The sequence below is a fragment of the Aethalodelphis obliquidens genome, unplaced genomic scaffold (assembly GCF_003676395.1).
Source record: "Aethalodelphis obliquidens isolate GAN/ISIS:26980383/991018 unplaced genomic scaffold, ASM367639v1 scaffold5, whole genome shotgun sequence".
Classification (NCBI taxonomy): Eukaryota; Metazoa; Chordata; class Mammalia; order Artiodactyla; family Delphinidae; genus Aethalodelphis; species Aethalodelphis obliquidens.
In genome coordinates this window covers 47,043,033-47,064,339 of record NW_020837949.1, presented here as the reverse complement: position 1 = coordinate 47,064,339, position 21,307 = coordinate 47,043,033, and the positions used below count along the sequence as shown (strand labels likewise).

At 41.7% G+C, this 21,307-nt stretch overlaps 1 protein-coding gene and 1 pseudogene across 4 annotated transcripts in view; one reads left to right on the top strand and one right to left on the bottom strand.

Moving 5' to 3' along the window:
• Positions 1–21,307, top strand: part of CREB5 (cAMP responsive element binding protein 5) — a 416,133-nt gene that overhangs the window by 371,515 nt on the left and 23,311 nt on the right. The window lies entirely within an intron of this gene.
• Positions 1,129–8,011, bottom strand: LOC113618506 (60S ribosomal protein L10-like; annotated as a pseudogene).

Sequence of the window (21,307 nt, the reverse complement as noted above, 5' to 3'; positions counted from 1 at the left end):
ATCTGACATGTTAATCTCCCTAAAATGGTGGCCTCACTGTTTTTCCTAATGCACTTCAAGAGTATGACCTTAAATTGCATTTGAAATGTCTCACTCAGTTGTCCTGACAACTTTCTTTTCTCACAGAATCCACCTGTATCTCTCACCAGAGACATGAGTACTGTATTGAGTTGGTTTTCATGGTTGGTGTTTTATAGGTATTCTTTGAACCAACCTTCAAATTCAGGACAATATTAAATCTAAATTCACGAATCATCAGGTTCATGAGATGTGTAGATTTTGGCTGATATTATTTTGTAACCATTAAGTTCTGAAATGAGCAAAATTGACTTAATAGGAGAAGCTTTGCCTCTTACCTGGGTAATTATTGTCATTTAGAAGGAAATCAACCAGGCTGGTGATCTTCCAGCCCCATCTCCACACTTCACTGTGGGTGTCTGTTTTAAAATTTGAATGGCAAGTGCTTTGGGGAACCATTACCTAATTAGCCCTAGGTGAGAAATTCTCTTCTGTGGTGTCCTTTTGATAATATACTTAATTGACAACTGAGGTTACCGAGATCTGAATTTTATCTGAGATCAAAACTAAGCAAAGAGCAGGAGAGAGTGCTTTCGGAGGGCTTACCATCTCTGCACGTGAAAAGCGTGCAAAATTAGGATTCAGAAAGAAGTGTAACTGTTATTTCAGAAGGTAGATTAATATAGTACTAAGTACCAGTGTGCTCAGCATGAATCTTGAATACACACTCCTAGAGTCCCTGATTTTTATCCTGTGATACACACTCTATCTTTAAGTGAAAAATGGAGACTAGTTTAAAAATTTTAAACCTGGGATGATAAAAGAAAGACTTAGAAGAATGAGTACATGCTTCTTTACATTCATTTTCCCTGTCTATATTTCCCGTCTTCCAAGAACACCAAGGGAGGCAATACTGTGTAGCCAGATTGAGTAACTTAGATGTATTTTTTCTTGTTGGAATCTGATTTAAAGATTCCCCACCCTCTCCCCTGGGAAAATAGTTGGGGTTGGTTGCAAAAGAGTATCATATTTACTTCTTTGTTTGTTTAAAAATTGAGTTTTTAGTACATATCCCTCCTACTTCCAGCAAAGATTCTTTTTTTTTTTTTTTTTTTTTTTTATAAAGAAAGTAGGATTTATTGGTGGGCATGAGTAAGGAGGGGACAGCAACAGGGCTTTCATTAGTGCAGGGCCCAGTGTTTGTCCAGAGGGCCACGATTAGGGATGTATTTGGCCCCATAGCCATCCGGGATAAGCCGCTTTTCTGCCACCATGTTTTCAAATTCGTCGGAGTTAAACTTAGTAAATCCCCACTTCTTGGATATGTGGATCTTCTGGCGGCCAGAGAACTTGAACTTGGCCCTGTGGAGGGCCTCAGTCACATGCTCCTTGTTCTGTAGCTTGGTGCGGATGGACATTATGACTTGGCCAATGTGGACCCTAGCCACTGTGCTCTGGGGCTTTCCAAAGGCACCGCGGCCTATCAGCTCCAGCACAGGACAAAATCTTGTCGATGCGGATGACAGTGGAAGAGGTGGAGCTGCACTCGGATGTGAAAACCATCCTTGCCACAGCTTTTCACCACGTATTTGTTGGCACAAATACAGGGAGCCTCCAGGGCTTCAGAGGAGCGCTGCTCATACCCATCCGACACACCATGTGGCCACAGAGTGGGAACTCATCCACCTTTGACCTCTTCCGCCCCAGGTCAAAGATGCGGATCTTAGCATCAGGGACACCTCGGCAGAAGCGAGATTTTGGGTACGGCTTGTTCTTACAATACCGGTAACAGCGAGCGGGGTGGCGTCCCACGGTGACACCATGATCTTTAGTGGTGCGCCGAAGGGAAAGAGGCGCTCCCACGCCTGCTCATGCCTTATATAGGCAGTCTGTCTTCACGCGTAGGAACCATGGAGTCCGGGCGAGGGCGGGTAGATGCCCTCAGGTCGAATTTTACCTGAGATCAAAACTAAGCAAAGGGCAGTGGACTGACGAGAGTCCTTTTGGAGGGCTTATCTCTCTGCACACATGAAGAGTGTGCAGAATTAAGTCCACTCTTGCAGAAGCAGTAGTCTGTAAATGCAGATGGCCCTTCCCCTGATCAGCTGGGCTTCCCCCACGTGAAGTCTGCAGCCTCCAATATGCTCTTCAAAGCATTATGCCATCCTGAAAGTCAGGCTGGCTGCTGGGTGGAATGTGTCGCAGAAACGGAAGAACAACTCCCCATTGCTAGAGCTGCCATCACTATTTCCACTGGGCTTAGCAGTGACACGTTGGGTTAACCATTTTGTTAGCCTCCGGTTAACCACGCATGCTTTGAAAACCTTACAGAAGTGGGGAGATGTCTATATATAATGTTATTCATATAAAAAACAACCCCACAAGATACAGTTCTTTCCTTAGCTGCCACACCAAATCCAGACTCTCTATAACTGGCATTTGGTGAAAGGAAGAAATCACTTGATAAACACCCTTGGGTGATTAATTTATCTGTAAACTAGGGTGGAGTGGAAAATTCTCTAAAAAAGGGAATTGAGCTTGTCTGAGTTTGGAGTCCTTTGACTCAATCTTGTATCCACTTCTCTTTTACAATGATTCTGCCTTATCATTGTATACGAATAAATACAAATATCAGAGCCCTTGGGTAGATAGAGCATGTTTTCCACCTCCAGTTGAGCTGACTTCCTTTCCTCCTCTATATCTTTTTCCCTTCCCTCTGGCCTTTTGCCTCTTTCTTCCTTTTTGCCTTTTCCACATGCTTTTTATATTATCTACCATCTTCTTCTAACTAGGCAAACTGTCAGGCTGCACCACAAAGAACAACGTCAGGTTCAAATCCCTTGTCTACACTGGCTCTCGAGCAGGTGACTTAACATTTATTTCTTCAGAGGAATTTCCTACATCTTCAGATCATGGGGGATGATCTTCATCACCTACTTCGAAGGTTTAATATCTGCAAAGAACTTTGCTCGCTCTAGAAGGAAGGCACTGATTTAGGACAAGCTACTACATTATTGTCAGTCCCTGGTGAGTAGTTGCTTAGGAGAAATTTGGAGTCAGAAAAGAAATTGCTTAAGCTGGAAGAGAAGACAGTTCATGAAAATGATATCTTAAGCTTGTTAGAAGATAAATTCTTAGGCCATTTTCAATGAATAAATCAAACAGAAAGCTTTCTGTTTGGCGTTTTTAGAACGGTACTCAGTTGTGACAATATGATTTAAAGAGGTGGTTCCACATTCCCCACTCCACCACCCCCATTACTTAGGTTGTAGGCAGTGAAACAGTAGAGTTAGGTCTCTGGTTTATTGAATTGTACACCATGGAGACAATAGAAATGAAGAGGTAAAAAGATAGCTTAGCAAAAGACTGTAATTTCACTCTTAAAAATGTGCCAAATAGTTCATGTATTCTGCTAGTCATACCTCCTGAAACAAGAAAAGCTCTGCAATCAGAAAATAGTACAGAAAACTTATTCTTCAACAGCTAGATATTAATGGAATTTTTAAAATGCGTGTGAGAATCAACATGATTTGGATACACATCAGCTCAGAAAAAAAAGTTGTTCCTCATTTTTTGGCTGGAAATGCTCTGGACTATCATCTTCTTGGGCCTAATTCAAAAGTTCTCCTTAAGCATAACTTTTTATAAACACACAAACAACCAGACTCTTCATAAATTATAAATGGCTTCTCTTGGAAATGCCTTAAATGTAGATATGCATTATAAAAAAATATTTTTTTTGCCTTAAATGTAAACATCAACCAAAAAACACCCCATCTTTTGTGTTCTGTTTTAGTTTCCCCATGCACAGCTTTATTCTTGCTGCTGTGTTTTGCCTGAAAACCCAAAGATTGTGCTGTGATAGAAGCTTTTATTAATGATGGTGCTCCTTCATCCCAAGTCTCTCCCAGGTTTCTCCTGGTCCTTCCTACTCAGTGAGAACAGGCCATTGACAAATGGCATTACTGATTCTCCATGTGCTCAGAGCCCAGGGGCTATTGGTGGATGTGCTGTCTGTGTTGTCTGAGAGCTGCTGAGTTCAGCACCATACAGTCCAGACCACTGACAGGCAGACCGGGAACTCTTTTTTAGGAGGATCGTAGAGCCATCAGAGCAAGTTGATTTGGCTATTGGTCCAGTGGCTTTGGACCACGAACACTTACAAAGCACCCCCAAAAAACTTAAGCAGCACTTAATGATCAGAGTTTATTACACACTCTTTCTCTTCCCCACCCCCATCCCCAGTCTTCTCCCATATCTTTGTTGACATGCTTGGGGGAACTCAAGCAGGGATCAGATCAGAGGCAAAGGAGAGTGGGAGAACAGAATGTACCATACCATTTTACCAAGAAGAAAAACAGAACTGGTCATACGCCACATGTTAGTGAGGTGTGGATATCGATACCAAGGGGCAGGACAACTTATACTTCCATACAATCTACCCATAGTTTAAGAGAAACACATGGAGACTTTTTACCTATAATAACCTTGAGGCCCCCTTGGCCAGACAACACATGTCTCCACAAGGAATGGCACACATCTTGCCATTCCCCAGCAAGTGGAATAAAGCTAGAACATGACAATATGGAACAGCCGTCTTGGAGAAGCCTTGCCAACACCAGGCAGAGGTGTGTCCGGGAAGGTCCTTTTAGTCAGACATTCAGATGCAGAAGTTTGAGCATCTGAGTTACTGAGAGGTGTCCTCTGGGGATGGAGTGGGGGTGGGAGGGCAGTGCCCACTGAACACAGCTGCTCTAGGAAGGGTGTGGGTAAGGATCTGATGGAGGACTGGTGATGGGGTGCCTGGCTGCTCCACCCGAGCAGCGCACTGCCAAGTTGTGGACCTCCCGCCTCCGACACTGCCGTGCAGTGGCTCTTCATGATGGTCATCAAGCACACACCCAAGGACTGCTGTGCATTAAAAGGGGAGCAATTGGTGTAGTTAATGTTGCCCGCTGTCCATCTTTCTTGGGATGATGGGAAGTGTAGCAGTGAGGAGAAATCCTATCCATCACTATTCATTGCATCACGTTTTTGCCCAGTAATGAGGTCACCCCACTCAGGAAGGGCCCTGGGATGCACATATGGTATCAAGTTTGCTGTGGGAACTTGAATCTGAATTTCATGACTTCTGTGCAATTAAAACCCCAAACTTAGTGTTGCATTAACATGGATTTTCCATAGTGAGTTATAAATGCAAAGTTCTATGTTTCATATGTCTTTTTCTAACATATGTTACTGCCTGTGTTTCTGATTAAAAGCTCGTCCAAAATGAAATAACAAAGGATGACTTTTTTTCCAATAGAACTTTCTTCTATGAAAGCTAGAAATAAGCCCTTACCTAAAATTACCCAGGCTTGCAGGTGCTGGGTTTTGGGGTGTGTGTAGTGTTCACTAGCAAGACAAAGGGCATTATTCTCCCTGCAACCACCACCAGGAGGCATTCTTTCTGTGGAGAAAATTGTAGGCCAACGTTTTAAAGACATTCCATGGCTAGGCACCACTCCTGGAGACTTGCAGGCAGCAGGCAGGCAGGAAGGCAATCATCAAATATTTATTCTAAGGCCACTGTGTATTCAGCACCTTTAAAATTGCCAGGGAAACCAGCCAGGAGCATGTAATACCTGCTAGGGCCAAGTTAGTACCCAAGGTCATTCCGTAGTGCTTAAGGAGCTCAGTAATCTGAAAGGAGCAGGGAACCCTAAAACTGTAAGATGGCAGTATCTCACCTGGGTATGGGGATATTGACAGAATAGGAAAATAAAATCCAAGAAAAGGCTCATTAACTAAAGCCGATACTTAACAGTTGCACCACCCCCATCTTTTCCTTTTACATCCCCCTTAACAGACACCCAGCTCCCATTCCCTACACACAACACACACATACACACACACACACAAGCATGCACTACTGCTACCATTCACCATCATCATCACCTCTGCCCAGAAACTGAACCCAACTGGATGGATCAAGTCATCAGTTTGTTTTTTTTTAAATAATGAACACATTTTAAAAATAACAAGGCAAATGTGCTAAGCTGTGCAAATACAAGGATATTCATCACAGTGTCCTTAGAGAGGGAAAATGGTAGCAGCATGTATGGAACATCAACTGAGAATTGGGATACTCCCCTAGAGAAAATCCAGCGTCTATTAGGCATGACGTGAGATTTTGTGGGGGGCAGGGATATGGGGACACGGGCTTGTATGGCACGCATCCTGGCCTGTGCAGAGGTGAGCAGGACTCTCACCCTCTTGCATTAAGTTCTCTAATCTAGTTTTGTTGATGCAACTGAAAAGTCACATTAGTTGGTTTTTTTTTAAATTATATTTATTTTATTTATTTATTATTTTTGGCTGCGTTGGGTCTTCATTGCTGCATTTCTCTAGTTGCGGCAAGTGGGGGCTACTCTTTGTTGCGGTGTGAGGGCTTCTCATTGCAGTGGCCTCTCCCGTTGCGGAGCATGGGCTCTAGGCGTGCAGGCTTCAGTAGTTGTGGCTCACGGGCTCTAGAGCGCAGGCTCAGTAGTTGTGGCGCACGGGCCCAGTTGCTCCGTGGCATGTGGGATCCTCCCGGACCAGGGCTTGAACCCGCATCCCCTGCATCGGCAGGTGGACTCCCAACCACTGCGCCACCGGGGAAGCCCCACATTAGTTGTTTTGACATGTGCGTCACATAGGGGTGCTCTACAAAGTCATACGAAATCCCTGCATCCTCTGTTACATATGTAACCGCCAAGCTACGTCTCCCCTGAGCTTCCAGTGTACAGTACTGGTGTTTTGGGGGGTTTGTTTTTGTTAACCAAGCGTAAGATGTTACACTGATCCCCGTTAAGTTTCTCATATTGGATTCCTTGATGCTCGTCTGCCAAGATCTTTTTGGATACTGGTTCATCGTCCAGTGTATCTAACACTCTCTACTAGCTTTGTATCATGCACGGTTGATGGATGTGGCTTGTGCATTTTCTCTTTAGTTCTAAGCCAGCTGGGAGATGATAGAATTGTAGAAAAAAGAGGGTGCCAGTGTGTGGCAGAGGAGTCAAATTCCCTGAGACATACCGAAAACCTGGCTTGGACCTTATCCATTCTAGGGCAAGGTATCTTTTTGGCTTTTATTGTTCACAATACAGTGTTTCACTTAAGGTGACATCATAGTGAATGTCAATCATTCTCAGATGAAGTCGAGAGTTTCTATTAGCCCTATTAAAAGATAAGAGATTCTTATTTTGCTTAAGTGCTTTATTTTTAAAATAATTTTTAGTTGACAAAATTCATATAACATAAAATTAGCCATTATAAATTGTACCTTTCAGTGGCATTTGGTACATTCAAAACGTTGTGCAGGGCTTCCCTGGTGGCGCAGTGGTTGGGAGTCCGCCTGCCGATGCAGGGTGCACGGGTTCGTGCCCCAGTCCGGGAGGATCCCGCATGCCGCGGGGCGGCTGGGCCCGTGAGCCATGGCCGCTGAGCCTGCGCGTCCGGAGCCTGTGCTCCGCAATGGGAGAGGCCACAACAGTGAGAGGCCCGCGTACCGAAAAAAAAAAAAAAAAAAAAAATGCACAGCCTCTTAAAATGCTCACCAGCCTGCTGAATTATAAATGACAGCCCCTGAGTCAAAGAGATGCAGGGAAGCAGTATCTGAAATAGAACAATTCTATAAATGTGTGTTCATTAATTTCTTCACTTAAGAATAAATTGAAGGCTCACTCTTGCAGAACAGTAATTACTATACGATTTAGACATTAATATAAAAAGGGTGGCAGGGAAATTGCTTAAGATTTGTCTCTGGGGTTTGTTTGGCATTTTAACCACCGAAGTTTAACATGTCACCTAGCGCTTAGGTCTGCTTTACCTCACTTTAGAAGTTATACCCGCAAATGGACAATGAGAGCGTGAAATCAAACACTGAATTCTTTTCCTTGCTTACTTTAGAATTGCCGAAGTTCCACTTTTCTGAGGTACCATCCTTATTTGTGAGATTTCCTTGCATCATTTTCCAGTGGACTAGAGTATTGATGTATAATACAATTCCTTTGTGTTTTTTAATAATTACATCATTTCTAATATCTTCAGAGTTAATACTTTTTAATGACAACATAACAAAGAGTATGAATAGTTTTCCTCCCAGACCCTATAGGATCCTCCCCTTTCCCTGGTAATCTCTTCTGCCAACCTGGTAGCCTTTTTTGAAATTTTACTACCAAACCAAAATCTAAAGCAGAAGAATACTTAAACTGTGAAACCATCAGAGCTGAGTTACATTATACAAGTTTTGAAAGGAGCATACTTTATTCCAAGTGATTGAGCTGGGTGTGATTTTAATTAATTTTCTCAACAATGATTCTGAAATAAATGTGGATTTTAAGATCCACTCTGCTATCAGAGTTATATGATCATTCTCAACAGACATCCTGAAGCCAAGATGTGAATCTGGGCATTAAAGCTATTTCTGCCTTGGCTAAGTGAAGTGCATAGTTTGTGTAACTATCCCGTGGCACTCTCTCATCCCTACCTCTCTCCAACTTTGGGAAGCATTTTGGGATCCAACTGGGGACATAGTGTCATAAAATTCCATGGATAAATATCAGTTATTTTTCGTGAATTCAGAGACTTAATTTCAGAAATCCTTGATTCCTAGAGCAAGTCAGTAATCATCAATATTGCAAGCACTCCTCCAGTGAAGGCTTCTGGAGGTGTCACACCATTGACCATGTGGACCATTCAGGAGCCTGTGTTACCACCTCCGCTGATCAACTATGTTGGGAAGGAGAAAGAAAGAGGAAATTACATTTACAGAAGTACATTGGGGTGGCCACTGATGGCGATTGTTTCATGTTCAAAAGGAAATACGAAGATGGATTTTATCTTATTTTCATATAGATAGTCTCTCACTTGTGGTCAAACAGCAACACTACATTTTGATGTTATCACGTTCTTTTCTGGAACAAAACCCAAGAGCCGTTTTTAATTAAAACCTTTCTAGAAAGAATGCTTCAACCATGCCTACCCCCCATCCAACTGAATTTCAAATATTTGTTTAATTCGGTTTGGCTTTCAGAGTCTGTAAAGCATAAGCAATCGGCCGAGCTGAAAATGGAGAAGAAATGTTTTTACAGTTCCACAAATGTTTCTAATGGGCAAGAGTGAGTTGTTAATGGGAGATAAATTGCCTGGGGTGGGTGTGGGTGGGTGTGTCGTGCGAGTGTGCTCACGCAGGCCACATGCGTGCACCCACGTGGAGGTAATGACGTTTGCGTGTACCTGGGCCTCACAGGACATGCTGTGATGCAAAACTGTGCTAAGCTGGAGAGTAAAGAGGTGCTGGGACGGGGCCACCATGGCAGCGGTCATGCATGGTATGGGATGAGGTAGATAGCTGGTTTCTTACCAGAACTCAGATCCTGGGCAGCAGGCCCATCCTCCCATTGGGAACAGTGAACAAGGAGCTGATAAAATACACAGACCGAATGAAAATGACCCCTATTGACTGAAACCAGCTGTGTCAGGCTTCACGCCGTCTCTCCTGATTTGCTCTCTCAAATAAATGGATGTGGTAGAGGATGAGAGAAAGTAAACAGAATCATTTTTTCTTTCTTGCAGTCGCACCTCAGTAACAGCCCTGGTTTTTGTAGCTGAAAAATATGTTTATTTGCTCATTAATTTCCCTCTCTCTCCCTTGCCTTTTCTTGGCATTGGGTAGAATGTTATTTAAAATAAGACACAGTTCGGCTTCAAAAAGAAAAATCATTCTGCAACATACAGCTTGGACTCATTTGCTCGTCATTTATCATCCCTAAGAGAGTGGGGTACAAATATCTTTATTTGGTATGTTTCAATGATTCATAGGGCGATGACTCTTGTTGGCACTGGGATACAGGGAAGCAGCGGTCCCTTTAGGACTTTTAGAAGTGCCCCAAACTGTTTAGAAATGACATGGAGAATATTAAATGGGGCATATGCACAGCAGCTCAATAATCATTTGTCTTCACCGCCTTCCTTTCAAAGATGAGGTAGGCTGGTGCTTTGGGGGTGGACTCAACCCACAGGCCTGAGATTCTCTAAGGGGTGCTTAAAAGTCTTCATTTCCACACTCGGGTGTGTGTGTTTTCTTTCCAGTACTTCAAAAAGGCTTTGGTTTTATGTGTCTCCCATTTCCTTCGGGTAGTGGGCAAATAATAATGTGCCTAACATTAGTGCCCAATAAATATTTGTTGAACGAACAGTTAAATGGAATGTTATAAGGCTTATTAGTATTATTGCCTTGGCATGAAACCTGCAAGAATAGACTTGAGGCAATCAAGTAATTTCCCTTAACAGTGCAAGCTAATTATTTGAGAGATGAAGATCTGGTGCATAGTATTTATTTGTCAGGCTCCATTTGCTCCTAATTGAAGGTGGAAAAGTTGTTTGTAGCATTGAAGGGATAACATAGTGACCCACTGCTAAACAGCTTTTCAATTTTCCATGCTACTCTTTCAGGGAAAATGTATCAAGATGAAGTTAATGCGCATTCCTTTTGTTTATTTGTATTTTCTTTTTTTCTGTTATCATTTTTTTTTAGATTTTTAAAATTTATTTATTTTTGGCTGCGTGGTGTCTTAGTTGCAGCACGTGGGATCTTCGTTGAGGCATGCCTTTTGTTGCGGCATGTGGGCTCCTCGTTGCGGTGCGTGGGCTTCTTTCTAGTTGTGGCGTGCGGGTTTTCTCTTCTCTAGTCGTGGCGCTCAGGCTCCAGAGCACGTGGGCTCTGCAGTTTGCAGCTTGCGGGCTCTAGTTGAGGCACGCAAGCTCAGTAGTTGTGGCATGCGGGCTTAGTTGCCCTGCCACACGTGGGATACTAGTTCGCCGGCTAGGGATCGAACCTGCATCCCCTGCATTGTAAGGCAGATTCTTTACCACTGGACCACCAGAGAAGTCCCTTCCGTTATCATTTTTAGAGGGCAGGCAGGGTGTGGAGCGGGGATCTCTTTTGACAGTAATTTTATAATCCACCTACCTGCCTGTATGACTCCTGAAGTCATTCTGCTAATGTTGGTTGTCTGATAAAATTGTCCTTTCATATGAATGCCACCTGCAGTGATCCAAGATGAAAATGCTACATTCGCATCCTAAACCTCAGAAACTTTCATTTCTTCATTCATTCCAGAAATATGAATTCAGTGCCCAATATGTGCCAGGCTCCGTGCTAAAGCTTTGAATTTAGTACTGAGCAAAATCCAACATGGTTCCTGCTGTCATGAAGCTTATAATCTGGGATGGTTGGTGGGTATTAACTGAATGATCATACTAAAAATCGTTAACTACAAACTGAATTTTAAAAAGAGGAATATGGTTCTACTGGGTCCATGTAACAACAGGAATTGATTTAGACCAGGAGACCAGGGAGAAGTTTACTAAGGAGGATCCTGCGGCTGAGAGTTCTAGAATGTCTGAGGAAAAGGAAAGATCATCCCAGGCAAGAAGATGATCAAATGCAAAGCGTTGGTGGGAAGGCCAGGCCACACTCCTCAGTGCCTATGCATATACTATATTAAGGGCTTGACCTTCATCCTCTGAACATTGGAAAGACCTAGAACGGTAATATATCTGAAGGTTAGGAAGTAGGGCTAGGGAGAACAGATACCTGGACCTTATCAGATCTGTGTTTGGGGGGGAAATATAAGGACCCATTCTTCATAAATGTAACGAGAGGTGATCGTGCTAAGCTCTGGATGGTCCTTTGCTGCAGTTGAGCTGCCTGGAAATTCTCACCACGCACCCTTGCCTCTGCCAAGTTTTGGAACGAGTGTATCTGGGTCTCCACTTGTGTGCTGGACTGTGCAGCAATGGCATCTTGTCATTTTTTTCTGGGTCCTGCTCTTCTTTCTGCCTTTCCTTTTAATGATGGGGAGGTGGTATAACACAGTTTATTCCTGTTTTGGCAAAGTGTGCATGGCAAGCCTTTCAGCCCCTTCTCTGCTGGCGTAGAGAACAGGCTGTGGAGGTAACTCACCTCCACCCCTCTCCAGCGGCGAGAGCTTGGGCACGTGGCTTAGTCTCTCTTTGTGCCTTGCAGGGTTGTTCTGAGGATTAGGTGAGTTAATACTTGTAAAACACAGAACGAGGAGTGGCACATCGTGAGTGCTCAGTTGATGCCAGCAGTTATTATTAGCTATTTTTACTGATATGGCAAGGTGTCAAAGATGTGTATTGTTGAAGTGAAAAAAAAGCAAGATACGAAACGATATATCATAAAAAGGGCTTGCACAAACGTATTCTGATAAACGTTAAGGATATGTCTGCGGATACTTGCTGGTTATATCTGAGGAATGGGGCTTAGAAGGAAGAAGGTAGGCAGGTAGTTTTTACTTTCTCACCACATATTCTTTTTTGTTTGTTTCTTTTTTTGCGGTACGTGGCCCTCTCACCGCTGTGGACTCTCCCGTTGTGGAGCACAGGCTCCGGACGTGCGGGCCCAGCGGCCATAGCTCACGGGCCCAGCCGCTCCACGGCACGTGGGATCTTCCCGGACCGGGGCACGAACCCGCGTCCCCTGCATCGGCAGGCGGACCCTCAACCACTGCGCCACCAGGGAAGCCCCACCACATATTCTTGTAGTAGTTTTTTTTTGTTTTTTTTTTTTTACTATGCAGCTGTATATTTTTATAATAATGAAATTATAAAGAATAGTCTAGAAAATCCATCAATAGTATCTGCTATGTCAATTAAAAAATAATGATCTCAATATATTTTTTCATAATTTTCTTCACTTTTAAGTTTGGGGATGTCACTTAGAAACTTTTCTTGGAGTAAAGAAATGTGTATCTGAAGTCCAGCAATTCATCCAATGTTCACTTCTTTTGTTTATGTTCTATTCAAATAAGAGTTTTCTTAAACCACGTGCTATCCCATTGTTATAAAATTATTCTACTTGTTCTTCCGTCTCTACATATGCACAGAGAGAGCTGTCTGGAATACTGTTCACCCACCAAACAAACAATGCATTTGGTTCATTGGTTGCTGACTTCATTGTACTTTTAAGAGTTGCTTAAATTTTTTATAATGAGCATTTTTATAAAAACAGTGAAATCGGGGCTTCCCTGGTGGCGCAGTGGTTGAGAGTCCGCCTGCCGATGCAGGGGACACGGGTTCGTGCCCCGGTCCAGGAAGATCCCACATGCCACGGAGCGTCTGGGCCCGTGAGCCATGGCCGCTGAGCCTGCGCCTCCGGAGCCTGTGCTCCGCAATGGGAGAGGACACAACAGTGAGAGGCCCGCGTACCACAAAACAAAACAAAACAAAACAAAACACTGAAATCATTTCTAAAAATTGGAGATGAGGAGTATCTGTTCACTTTTCTGTTTAGTAATAAACACAATATGAAGCATCTAATCTTCCCCAGGGATTCAGGAAGCTTAACTTTTTCAGGATGATCCTGGTGCAGGTCAGTAGCTTCTGTGTGGTACATGTTGCTCATGAAAGAGGAGGCAAGTGGGCTCAGTGGTTACTGCATCAGGACACAGGAAATGTATTCAGTGATTATCGGATATTAACATATAGTCTGTCAAACTGCCCCCCCTTTTTTTAACAAGTGGAGGCTGTTTACATTTGACTAAAGATTTTGACGAATTGAATTGGTACTTATCAATAGTTTAGTCTGACCAGCTGAGAATCATTAATATTGTACAGGGCTGGCACATGGTTGCTTCCATCATCATTTAAATACAACTCTTCCATTTCGCAGTGATTACACGCCACCATCATCAATCAGATAAGAATGCAAATCAGGAGAGAACTTTGAGTCCCCTAGTAAATATTTTATGAAGCCAATGTAAGCTTGCCAACTAGAATATCATCTCTGCAGAAGATACATTTCCAAGGGGTAACTGCATTATACAGTACTTAGTACATTGTGCCCCTCAGGATATGATGATAATTGTCTATGTACAAGAAAAAACAATTTTGAAGAAACTGCGACCAAGTTGATTGCCAACTGATTTTTTTTTTTAACATCTTTATTGGAGTATAATTGCTTTACAATGGTGTGTTAGTTTCTGCTTTATAACAAAGTGAATCAGCTGTACATATACATATATCCCCATATCTCATCCCTCTTGCGTCTCGTTCCCTCCCACCCTCCCTATCCCACCCCTCTAGATGGTCACAAAGCACTGAGCTGATCTCCCTGTGCTATGCGGCTGCTTCCCACTAGCTATCTATTTTACGTTTGGTAGTGTATATAAGTCCATGCCCCTCTCTTACTTTGTCCCGGCTTACCCTTCCCCCTCCCTGTGTCTTCAGGTCCATTCTCTACATCTGCGTATTTATTCCTGTCTTGCCCTTAGGTTCTTCACAACCTTTTTTTTTTTTTTAAGATTCCCTATATATGTGTTAGCATATGGTATTTGTTTTTCTCTTTCTGACTTACTTCACTCTGTATGACAGACTCTAAGTCCATCCACCTCAATACAAATAACTCAATTTCATTTCTTTTTATGGCTCAGTAATATTCCATTGTATATATGTGCCACATCTTCTTCATCCATTCATCTGTCGATGGATACTTAGGTTTCTTCCATGTCCTGCCTATTGTAAATAGAGCTGCAGTGAACATTGTGGTACATGACTCTTTTTAAATGATGGTTTACTCAGGGTTTATGCCCAGTAGTGGGATTGCTGGGTTGTATGGTAGTTCTGTTTTTACATTTTTTAAGGAACCTCCATACTGTTCTCCATAGTGGCTGTATCAATTTACATTCCCACCAGCGGTGCAAGAGTGTTCCCTTTTCTCCACACCCTCTCCAGCATTTATTGTTTGTAGACTTTTTTTGGCCGTACATGGACCTCTTACTGCTGTGGCCTCTCCCGTTGCAGAGCACAGGCCCCGGACGCGCAGGCTCAGCAGCCATGGCTCACGGGCCCAGCCGCTCCGTGGCATGTGGGATCTTCCCAGACCGGGGCACGAACCCATGTCTCCTGCATTGGCAGGTGGACTCTCAACCACTGCGCCACCAGGGAAGCCCCTGTTTGTACACTTTTTGATGATGGCCATTCTGACTGGTGTAAGGTGATACCTCATTGTAGTTTTGATTTGCATTTCTCTAATGATTAGTGATGTTGAGCATCCTTTCACGTGTTTGTTGGCAATCTGTATATCTTCTTTGGAGAAATGTCTATTTAGGTCTTCTGCCCATTTTTGGATTGGGTTGTTTTTTTGATATTGAGCTGCATGAGCTGCTTGTATATTTTGGAGATTAATCCTTTGTCAGTTGCTTCGTTTGCAAATATTTTCTCCCATTCTGAGTGTTGTCTTTTCATTTTATGGTTTACAGTTTCCTTTGCTGTGCAAAAGCTTTTAAGTTTCATTAGGTCCCATTTGTTTATTTTTGCTTTTAGTTCCATTTCTCTAGGAGGTGGATTAAGAAGGATCTTTCTGTGATTTATGTCATAGAGTGTTCTGCCTATCTTTTCCTCTAAGAGTTTTATAGTGTCTGGCCTTATATTTAGGTCTTTAATCCATTTTGAGTTTATTTTTGTGTATGGTGTTAGGGAGTGTTCTACTTTCATCATTTTACATGTAGCTGTCCAGTTTTCCCAGCACCACTTATTGAAGAGGCTGTCTTTTCTCCATTGTATATTCTTGCCTCCTTTATCAAAGATAAGGTGACCATATGTGCGTGGGTTTATCTCTGGGCTTTCTACCCTGTTCCACTGATCTATATTTCTGTTTTTGTGCCAGTACCATACTCTCTTGATTACTATAGCTTTGTAGTATAGTCTGAAGTCAGGGAGCCTGATTCCTCCAACTCCGTTTTTCTTTCTCAAGATTGTTTTGGCTATTTGGGGTCTTTTGTGTTTCCATACAAATTGTGAAATTTTTTGCTCTAGTTCTGTGAAAAATGCCTTTGGTAATTTGATAGGGATTGCATTGAATCTGTAGATTGCTTTGGGTAGTACAGTCATTTTCACAGTGTTGATTCTTCCATCCAAGAACATGGTATATCTCTCCATCTTTTTTTATCTCTTTAATTTCTTTTATCAGTGTCTTATAATTTTCTGCATACAGGTCTTTTGTCTCCTTAGGTAGGCTTATTCCTAGGTATTTATTCTTTTTGTTGCAGTGGTAAATGGGAGTGTTTCCTTAATTTCTCTTTCAGATTTTTCATCATTAGTGTATAGGAATGCAAGAGATTTCTGTGCATTAATTTTGTATCCTGCTACATTACCAAATTCATTGATTAGCTCTAGTAGTTTTTTGATGGCATCTTTAGGATTCTCTAGGTATAGTATCATGTCATCTGCAAACAGTGACAGTTTTACTTCTTCTTTTCCGATTTGGATTCCTTTATTTCTTTTTCCTAATTGCTGGGCTAAAACTTCCAAAAGTGTGTTTAATAATAGTGGTGAGAGTGGGCAACCCTGTCTTGTTCCTGATCTTAGTGGAAATGGGTTCAGTTTTTCACCATTGAGAATGATGTTGGCTGTGGGTTTGTCATATATAGCCTTTATTATGTTGAGGTAAGTTCCCTCTATGCCTACTTTCTGGAGAGTTTCTATCATAAATGGGTGTTGAATCTTGTCAAAAGCTTTTTCTGCATCTATTGAGATGATCATATGTTTTTTTCTCCTTCAATTTGTTAATATGGTATATCACATTGATTGATTTGCATATATTGAAGAATCCTTGCATTCCTGGGATAAACCCCACTTGATCATGGTGTATGATCCTTTTAATGTGCTACTGGATTCTGTTTGCTAGTATTTTGTTGAGGATTTTTGCATCTATGTTCATCAGTGATACTGGCCTGTAGTTTTCTTTCTTTGTGACATCTTTGTCTGGTTTTGGTATCAGGGTGATGGTGGCCTTGTAGAATGAGTTTGGGACTGTTCCTCCCTCTGCTATATTTTGGAAGAGTTTGAGAAGGATAGGTGTTAGCTCTTCTTTAAATGTCTGATAGAATTCACCTGTGAAGCCATCTGGTCCTGGGCTCTTTGTTTGTTGGAAGATTTTTAATCACAGTTTCAATTTCAGTGCTTGTGATCGGTCTGTTTATATTTTCTATTTCTTCCTGGTTCAGTCTCGGAAGGTTGTGCTTTTCTAAGAATTTGCCCATTTCTTCCATGTTGTCCATTTTATTGGCATATAGTTGCTTGTAGTAATCTCTCATGATCCTTTGTATTTCTGTAGGGTCACTTGTTACTTCTCCTTTTTCATTTCTAATTCTGTAGATTTGAGTCCTCTCCCTTTTTTTCTTGATGAGTCTGGCTAATGGTTTATAAATTTTATCTTCTCAAAGAACCAGCTTTTAGTTTCATTGATCTTTGCTATCATTTCCCTCATTTCTTTTTCATTTATTTCTGATCTGATCTTTATGATTTCTTTCCTTCTGATAACTTTGGAGGTTTTTTGTTCTTCTTTCTCTAATTGCTTTAGGTATAAGTTTAGGTTGTTTGTTTGAGATGTTTCTTGTTTCTTGAGGTAGGATTGTATTGGTATAAACTTCCCTCTTAGAACTGCTTTTGCTGCATTCCATAGGTTTTGGGTTGTCGTATTTTCATTACCATTTGTTTCTGGTATTTTTTTATTTCCTCTTTGATTCATCAGTGATCTCTTGGTTATTTAGTAGTGTATTGTTTAGCCTCCATGTGTTTGTATTTTTTACAGTTTTTTCCCTGTAATTGGTATCTAGTCTTATAGCATTGTGGTTGGAAAAGATACTTGATACAATTTCAATTTTCTTAAATTTACCAAGGCTTGATTTGTGACCCAAGATATGATCTATCCTGGAGAATGTTCCATGAGCACTTGAGAAGAAAGTGTATTCTGTTGTTTTTGTATGGAATGCCCTATAAATATCAATTAAGTCCATCTTGTTTAATGTATCATTTAAAGCTTGTGTTTCCTTACTTATTTTCATTTTGGTTGGTATGTCCATTGGTGAAAGTAGGGTGTTAAAGTCCCCCACTATTATTGTGTTACTGTCGATTTCCCTTTTTATGGCTGTTAGCATTTGCCTTCTGTATTGAGGTGCTCCTATGTTGGGTGCATAAATATTTACAATTGTTATATCTTCTTGGATTGATCCCTTGATCATTATGTAGTGTCCTTCTTTGTCTCTTGTAATAGTCTTTATTTTAAAGTCTATTTTGTCTGATATGAGAATTGCTACTCCAGCTTTCTTTTGATTTCCATTTGCATGGAATATCTTCTTCCATCCCCTCACTTTCAGTCTGTATGTATCCCTAGGTCTGAAGTGGGTCTCTTGTACACAGCATATATATGGGTCTTGTTTTTGTATCCATTCAGCCAGTCTATGTCTTTTGGTTGGAGCATTTAATCCATTTACATTTAAGGTAATTATTGATCTGTATGTTCCTATTACCATTTTCTTAATTATTTTGGGTTTGTTATTGTCTTTTCCTTCTCTTTTGTTTTCTGCCTAGAGAAGTTCCTTTAACATTTGTTGTAGAGCTGGTTTGGTGGGCTGAATTCTCTTCGCTTTTGCTTCTTTGTAAAGGTTTTAATTTCTCCATCGAATCTGAATGAGACCCTTGCTGGGTAGAGTAATCATGGTTGTAGGTTTTTCCCTTTCATCCCTTTAAGTATGTCCTGCCACTCCCTTCTGGCTTGCAGAGCTTCTGCTGAAAAATAACAGTTAATAAGCTGTTAACCTCATGGGGATTCCCTTGTATGTTATTTGTTGCTTTTCCCTTGCTGCTTGTAATATTTTTTCTTTGTATTTAATTTTTGACAGTTTCATTACTATGTGTCTTGGCATGTTTCTCCTTGGATTTATCCTGTATGGCACTCTCTGTGCTTCCTGGACTTGACTATTTCCTTTCCCATATTAGAGAAGTTTTCAACTATAATCTCTTCAAATGTTTTCTCAGTCCCTTTCTTTTTCTCTTCTTCTTCTGGGACCCCTATAATTCAAATGTTGGTGCATTTAATGTTGTCTCAGAGGTCTCTGAGACTGTCCTCAGTTCTTTTCATTCTTTTTTCTTTATTCTTTTCTGAGGCAGTTATTTCCACTATTTTATCTTCCAGGTCACTTATCCATTCTTCTGCCTCAGTTATTCTGCTATTGATTCCTTCTAGAAGTTTTTAAATTTCATTTATTGTGTTGTTCCTCATTGTTTGCTCTTTAGTTCTTCTAGGTCCTTGTTAAACATTTCTTGTATTTTCTCCTTTCTATTTCCAAGATTTTGGATCATCTTTCCTCTCATTACTCTGAATTCTTTTTCAGGTAGACTGATTATTTCCTCTTCACTTGTTTGTTCTGGTGGGTTTTTACCTTACTCCTTCATCTTCTGTGTATTTCTCTATCTTCTCATTTTGCTTAACTTACTGTGTTTGGGGTCTCCTTTTCACAGGCTGCAGATTTGTAGTTCCCGTTGTTTTTGGTGTCTGCCCCCAGTGAGTAAGGTTGCTTCAGTGTGTTGTGTAGGCATCCTGTTAGTGGGGACTGGTGCCTGTGTTCTGGTGGGCAGGACCATGTCCGGTGGTGTGTTTTAGGGTGTCTGTGAACTTACTATGATTTTAGGCAGCCTCTCTGCTAATGGGTGGGGTTGTGTTCCTGTCTTGCTAGTTGTTTGGCATGGGGTGTCCAGCACTGGAGCTTGTTGGTCATTGAGTGGAGCTGGGTCTTAGTGTTGAGATAGAGATCTCTACGAGAGCTCTCGTCGATTGATATTACGAGGGGCTGGGAGGTCTCTAGTGGACCAATGTCCTGTACTCAGCTCTCCCACCTCAGAGGCTCAGGCCTGACATCTGGGCAGAGCACCAAGACCCAGCCAGCCACACGGCTCAGAAGAAAAGGGAAAAAAGAAAGAAAGAAAAATAAAGTTATTAAAATAAAAAATAAATTATTAAAATTAAAAAATAAAGTAATTAAAAGAAAAGAAGAGAGCAACCAAACCAATAAACAAATCCACCAATGATAACAAGCACTAAAAACTATCCTAAAAAAAAAAAAAGCGGACAGAACCCTAGGACAAATGGTAAAAGCAAAGCTATACAGACAAAATCACACAAAGAAGCATACACATACACACTCACAAAAAGAGAAAAAGGGGGAAAATATATATATATATATAAAGGAAGAGAGCAACCAAATCAATAAACAAATCTACCAATGATAATAAGCTCTAAATACTAAACTAAGATAAACATACAACCAGAAACAAATTAGATGCAGAAAGCAAACCCCAAGTCTACAGTTGCTCCCAAAGTCCACTGCCTCAGTTTTGGGATGATTCATTGTCTATTCAGATATTCCAGAGATGCAGGGTACATCAAGTTGATGGTAGAGATTTAATCTGCTGCTCCCGAGGCTGCTGGGAGAGATTTCCCTTTCTCTTCTTTGTTCACACAGCTCCTGGGGTTCAGCTTTGGATTTGGCCCCGCCTCTGCGTGTAGGTCACCCTCTGGCATCTGTTCTTTTGGGAGGTCTGAGGTCTTCTGCCAGCGTTCAGTAGGTGTTCTGTAGGAGCTGTTCCACATGTAGATGTATTTTTGATGTATTTGTGGGGAGGAAGGTGATCTCCACGTCTTACTCCTCTGCCATCTTGAAGGTCCTCCCTGCCAACTGATTCTTTAAATCTGGCCCAGACTCTTTTATTTATTTATTTATTTATGGCTGTGTTGGGTCTTCATTGCTGTGCGTGGACTTTTCTCTAGTTGTGGTGAGTGGCGGCTACTCTTTGCTGCAGTGCGCGGGCTTCTCATTGCGTTGGCTTCTCGTTGCGCAGCACAGGCTCTAGGCGTGTGGGCTTCAGTAGTTGCAGCACGCGGGCTCAGTAGTTGTGGCTCGCAGGCTCTAGAGTGCAGGCTCAGTAGTTGTGGCGCACGGGCTTAGTTGCTCCGTGGCATGTGGGATCTTCCCAGATCAGGGCTCGAACCCGTGTCCCAGACTCTTTAAATCTGGCCCACTGCCTAATTTTGCACAGCACAGGAGCTAAAAATGGTTTTTACATTTTAAAATGATGGAAAAATATCAAAAGTAGAATAGCATTTCGTGTCATGTGAACGTTATATGAAATTCAGATATCCTGTCCCTGTCCCTGTCCAATATATGTAAAGTTGTATTGGAACACAGCATAGTCATTTGTTTACATACTGTTTACAGCTGTTTTTGTGCTAAAAGGGCTGAGTTGAGTAGTTGTGAGAGACCTTAAGGCATGCAATGAGGAAAACATTTACTATCTGACTTTTTATAGAAAAGCTTGCTGAGCCCTGCTTAGAGATCAGATTCAGGGAGAAGTTATTTGTGTGCATGTCTGTTTGCTTATTGATGGACGATGCTTTCGT